The 6,779-nt window shown below is 33.4% G+C and overlaps 1 long non-coding RNA gene across 1 annotated transcript; it reads right to left on the reverse strand.

The window, feature by feature from the left end:
* Positions 1–4,672: 4,672 nt before the first annotated feature.
* LOC139492303 (uncharacterized) lies at positions 4,673–5,653 on the reverse strand. The gene is made up of 3 exons (XR_011656782.1): positions 5,570–5,653; positions 5,050–5,094; positions 4,673–4,712 (listed from the first exon to the last, which is right to left on the reverse strand). It is a non-coding gene; the product is annotated as an uncharacterized lncRNA (long non-coding RNA).
* Between the last annotated feature and the right edge of the window lie 1,126 nt (positions 5,654–6,779).

The following is a 6,779-nucleotide window of genomic DNA, read 5'->3' on the forward strand; positions in this document are numbered from 1 at the left end:
ATATGTAGTTCAACAGAACAAAAACAAATATTTATACGCAACAATAGGTACATGCAAGATACGATGTGTGTCATATGGCAACATTCCTTTCTGGAGATGTTTGTATTCATTTTGTGACGATGTTGTTTTTTTTTATTTTCCTTTGGTTCATTTTCGTTATATTTACATATCATACTTTCTTTGTGATTCCCTTCAGTGATTATGGTCATTACAAGTTGTTAGGACTGTTTGCTATTTATAATATATCTAGCTGTTATACAAGTGTGGGGTTACAAACAAAATAACTGTTTTAGTTCTGGAAATTTACGCTCGTATCCAACGTTTGAACGTTTGGTTTGTCTATTATGGATGTCGCCACCCTTTTTAGCTCACCTGTCCCGAAGGGACAAGTGAGCTTATGCCATCACTTGGCGTCCGTCGTCGTCCGTCGTCTGTCGTCGTCGTAAATTATTTCAAGAATCTTCTCCTCTGAAACTACTGGGCCAAATACTTTCAAACTTTAACTGAATGTTCCTTAGGGTATCTAATTTATAAATTGTATCCGAAGTTTTGATCTATCAACAAACATGGTCGCCATTGCTAAAAATAGAATATAGGGGTCAAATGCAGTTTTTGGCTTATAACTCAAAAACCAAAGCATTTAGAGCAAATCTGACATGGGGTAATATTGTTTATCAGGTCAAGATCTATCTGCCCTGAAACTTTCAGATGAATCAGACAACCCGTTGTTGGGTTGCTGCCCCTGAATTGGTAATTTTAAGGAAATTTTGCCGTTTTTGGTTATTATCTTGAATATTATTATAGATAGAGATAAACTGTAAACAGGAATTATGTTCAGCAAAGTAAGATTTACAAATAAGTCAACATGACGGAAATGGTCAGTTGACCCCTTTAGGAGTTATTGCCCTTTATAGTCAATTTTTAACCATTTTTCGTAAATCTTAGTAATCTTTTACAAAAATCTTCTCCTCTGAAACTACTGGGCCAAATACTTCCAAACTTTAATTGAATGTTCCTTAGGGTATCTAGTTTGTAAATTGTATCCGAAGTTATGATCTATTAACAAACATGGTCGCCATTGCTAAAAATAGAACATAGGGGTCAAATGCAGTTTTTGGCTTATAACTCAAAAACCAAAGCATTTAGAGCAAATCTGACATGGGGTAATATTGTATATCAGGTCAAGATCTATCTGCCCTGAAATTTTCAGATGAATCAGACAACCCGTTGTTGGGTTGCTGCCCCTGAATTGGTAATTTTAAGGAAATTTTGCTGTTTTTGGTTATTATCTTGAATATTATTATAGATAGAGATAAACTGTAAACAGGAATAATGTTCAGCAACGTAAGATTTACAAATAAGTCAACATGACGGAAATGGTCAGTTGACCCCTTTAGGAGTTATTGCCCTTTATAGTCAATTTTTAACCATTTTTCGTAAATCTTAGTAATCTTTTACAAAAATCTTCTCCTCTGAAACTACTGGGCCAAATACTTCCAAACTTTAATTGAATGTTCCTTAGGGTATCTAGTTTGTAAATTGTATCCGAAGTTATGATCTATTAACAAACATGGTCGCCATTGCTAAAAATAGAACATAGGGGTCAAATGCAGTTTTTGGCTTATAACTCAAAAACCAAAGCATTTAGAGCAAATCTGACATGGGGTAATATTGTATATCAGGTCAAGATCTATCTGCCCTGAAATTTTCAGATGAATCAGACAACCCGTTGTTGGGTTGCTGCCCCTGAATTGGTAATTTTAAGGAAATTTTGCTGTTTTTGGTTATTATCTTGAATATTATTATAGATAGAGATAAACTGTAAACAGGAATAATGTTCAGCAACGTAAGATTTACAAATAAGTCAACATGACGGAAATGGTCAGTTGACCCCTTTAGGAGTTATTGCCCTTTATAGTCAATTTTTAACCATTTTTCGTAAATCTTAGTAATCTTTTACAAAAATCTTCTCCTCTGAAACTACTGGGCCAAATACTTTCAAACTTTAACTGAATGTTCCTTAGGGTATCTAGTTTGTAAATTGTATCCGAAGTTATGATCTATCAACAAGCATGGTCGCCATTGCTAAAAATAGAACATAGGGGTCAAATGCAGTTTTTGGCTTATAACTCAAAAACCAAAGCATTTAGAGCAAATCTGACATGGGGGTAATATTGTTTATCAGGTCAAGATCTATCTGCCCTGAAATTTTCAGATGAATCAGACAACCCGTTGTTGGGTTGCTGCCCCTGAATTGGTAATTTTAAGGAAATTTTGCTGTTTTTGGTTATTATCTTGAATATTATTATAGATAGAGATAAACTGTAAACAGGAATAATGTTCAGCAACGTAAGATTTACAAATAAGTCAACATGACGGAAATGGTCAGTTGACCCCTTTAGGAGTTATTGCCCTTTATAGTCAATTTTTAACCATTTTTCGTAAATCTTAGTAATCTTTTACAAAAATCTTCTCCTCTGAAACTACTGGGCCAAATACTTTCAAACTTTAACTGAATGTTCCTTAGGGTATCTAGTTTGTAAATTGTATCCGAAGTTATGATCTATCAACAAACATGGTCGCCATTGCTGAAAATAGAACATAGGGGTCAAATGCAGTTTTTGGCTTATAACTCAAAAACCAAAGCATTTAGAGCAAATCTGACGTTGGGTAATATTGTTTATCAGGTCAAGATCTATCTGCCCTGAAATTTTCAGATGAATCAGACAACCTGTTGTTGGGTTACTGCCCCTGAATTGGTAATTTTAAAGAAATTTTGCTGTTTTTGGTTATTATCTTGAATATTATTATAGATAGAGATAAACTGTAAACAGCAATAATGTTCAGTAAAGTAAGATTTACAAATAAGTCAACATGACGGAAATGGTCAGTTGACCCCTTTAGGAGTTATTGCCATTTATAGTCAATTTTTAACCATTTTTCGTAAATCTTAGTAATATTTTACAAAAATCTTCTCCTCTGAAACTACTGGGCCAAATACTTTCAAACTTTAACTGAATGTTCCTTAGGGTATCTAGTTTGTAAATTGTATCCGAAGTTATGATCTATCAACAAACATGGTCGCCATTGCTAAAAATAGAACATAGGGGTCAAATGCAGTTTTTGGCTTATAACTCAAAAACCAAAGCATTTAGAGCAAATCTGACGTTGGGTAATATTGTTTATCAGGTCAAGATCTATCTGCCCTGAAATTTTCAGATGAATCAGACCACCTGTTGTTGGGTTCTGCCCCTGAATTGATAATTTTAAGGAAATTTTGCTGTTTTTGTTTATTATCTTGAATACATGTATAATTATAGATAGCAATAAACTGTAAACAGCAATAATGTTCAGCAAAGTAAGATCTTCAATTAAGTCAATTTGACCAAAATTGTCAATTGACCCCTTAAGGAGTTATTGCCCTTTAAAGACTTTTTTCACAATTTGTTCATCATGTTGACTTACTTTAAAAAATCTTCTCCTTTGAAACTGCTGTATCAATTTTAGCCAAACTTAGGCTAAATGAGTTTCAGAGTATCTAGTATAAATTTTATATTTTATTTCCTTGTATGTCAAGAAACATAGCTCCTATGGCTAAAATAAAACATAGGAGAAAATGATTATTTTTTTTGGCTTTTGAAGAAAATAGGACGATCCAAAAAACATTTAAATAAATTGAAAAGCCAAAATAATCATTGATGAGAGATTTAACCAAAAGAATTAAGGTGAGCGATTCAGGCTCTTGAGAGCCTCTTGTTTTATTTGTTCATGTTGTGTTTTTAGTTTTCTTTTCGGTCTTTCTGTTATATACGTTTATTCATTCTTACCTGGGAAGGGCGCTGTGACAGCTTTGAAGGGCTCTGTGACGACTGCTTTGAAGGGCGCTTGGAACGGCGGGAGGACCGCTGTGGAGGGCGCTGGGTTATATCCTCCCGCCGATCCTCCTTCAATTGGCGAAGGTGCTACTTTGTCACCAGGAATTCGTCCCCGGATGCTGTAAAAAAAATAGTTTACATTAGTCACAGTTCATGCTCTGTGAGATGAATATGCATATACGTATTTTATGTTCATTTGTGTTGTACATCATTTACTATCATTTATTCCAGTGAAGCAAAATAAGTGGTAATTCATGATATTCTGGTATTTACCGAGTGTCAATAGTGATAAGAAAACATGTGTTTATGCTTCAAAGGAATATGGTGTCGTCCTTTTATCATGGTTATGGCACTGGGTCTACAACACCCATTTCATAATTCCTTTTATGATGGACTAATCAGTAGTTTGCGAAAGTATTCATCCTTTTCAGATTCAGCATTACTACTGTTTCAGACAGTATGGTCATTAGTATTAGCGCAGGTGCCGACATCTCCTCATTTGCAGAGGAAAGAATTAAGGTGTTTACTTACAAAGTATCTCTATTCGGTCGTCGTCCTCGGAATCCAAATGAACTGAAAAATATAAAATGATGCTCTGTCATAATGCACTTTCAACACTGTGCACAACTTTAAATTTTACTATCACCACACTGTTACCATAGTCTTTATATGAATTTAAAAAGGATTGGTATTAATTGTACTATCACCACACTGTTATTATCGTCGCTATATGAATTTAAAAAGGATTGGTATAGTTATATGTATGATTGCATTTTCATTACGATGTAATATTATATTTACCTATTCTGTCCGAGTCCGGAATTGGGAGGGTTGGTCCTGAAGAAGAAAATGTGTTTTTTTTTTATTATTAATAACCTGAGTCATAAGAAGCATCACTAAACATTATGTACATGATGTATCACCGTTGCAAAATCTCTCTCTATTGGAAAGAACATGACAAACGTTTGTGATCATTGCCCATCCTTTTAATTTGTTTTGAATTTGATATTATAGTTTATGTATGAGTGAATTGATAACACATGAGTTAATCATTGTATTTTATGAAAATCCACAACATCAATTGCTCTTTATTGCACCTGAATTTTCGGTATTTCAATGCCAGTTTCATGACCAATACACCTATCGATAATTGTTTAGCGCATAATTTACTTACTAGTCCTTTGGAACCTTGACGGCCGTATTAGCACCTGCTCTTTTCCTGTTAACATAGAAAAAGGTTAGTTTAATTTAAAGTAGATGATGACGTTTCGTTGAAATTTAACCGTATATGTATCAAATTGGCGGATATCATTAAATTGTAGTTGATATAATATTGAGGTTTTGGTGATCTTTAAATTCCTCTACTACACCAACAATAAGTCCTTTGTGACCAGCTACCCTTTTTGTAGTCTCGATTTGTTGAAAATACTCTTCCACTTTAACACATAATTGATCAATAATGACCCAAATAAAGGCAACAGGAGTATACCGCTGTTCGAAAGTCATAAATCGGTTGAGAGTCCAAACATTCAGATGCGGGTTACAAATTAAAATTGAGGGAAACGCATCAGATATAGGAGTAGAACAACGACACAAAAGAAACACAACATTAAAATGTAACACACACAGAATAGACAATGGCCATTTTCATTACTGGGTACAGGACATGTTAAGAAGAATTGTTGTTTACTCACTTTTCAAAGACTTATCCGAGCTATGATGGTGTAGCTCGGCTGTAACCACTACTGTGTTGTTGTTGGTGGTGTTGGCCTTCTCATCTATTCAATAAAGATATTTGAAAGTTTTCATTTATATATATATATATATATGTTTATTATGAATATGACGGAAAAGTACAACAACCCAAAACTAATACGTTTTTCACACGCTAGACGGTTGGTGTAAATGCAATATTCAATTGATCGGTCTTTCCCCAGCGTTGATAGTAGATTGAGAAAACATGTGATCGTATACATGTAATAAAAGGCAACACCAATTTGCACACACCTGCTATTAGAGTTTCGCGTTTTTTTTAGCTCATTTAGGAATTGACATAAACTTACCAATATGACACTCCGTTGTGTCTTCTGCCGCAGGCGTTGGCAGGGTCTTATCCTCTGCAATTAATAGTTTAATAGTTTATTTCAAACCAAAAGCAATACAGCTTATAGGTATATCATAAATATGTACATGTATATCATAACAGAACATTTTAAATACAATAGGAGGCAAGACTACATAGTATAAATCATTCAGAAGATTGTCATGAAAATTTTATATCTGTGGCGTATTTCAGATATTTTCCTAAATTAGATAATTCCGAAACATTCTTTGTTGACAATAATTGAACTAATTTAAAAACAGATGCATTTGTATAATAATACCTTTTTATATACATTTTTCTAATATTTTCATATTTTGGACATTTTAAAATAAAATGAAACTCATCCTCGATGTCACCCTGGTTACATAAGATACATAATCTTTCATTTTTTGCTTTTTTAATGAATCTACCATATTCAATATTCAATTTGTGAGAACACAGTCTATACTTAGTTAAAAATCTAATACATTGTGGACTTAAATTTTTTGTCAAATAAAACTGCAATTGAACATTATCCACAAGGTGTTTATAGATAGTACATTTTGATGATGAATCGAAAAACATATTTCTTTCTTGAAGAAAATGGTCAATAAGCCTTTGTTTGAATAAAATAATCAATGCTTCTTCGCATACAACATTCTGTGCATACCACACATGTCCAAAACCTAGGCTAAGTAACATACATTTAACATTATTAACCCATGATGACTTATTTCCTGATTCACACTCATCATACATATCATTATATATAGCATTAAGAATACAATTTCTCGTCCGTAATAGACGAATCCAATATTTTA

Source organism: Mytilus edulis, chromosome 10, assembly GCF_963676685.1.
Source record: "Mytilus edulis chromosome 10, xbMytEdul2.2, whole genome shotgun sequence".
Lineage (NCBI taxonomy): Eukaryota > Metazoa > Mollusca > Bivalvia > Mytilida > Mytilidae > Mytilus > Mytilus edulis.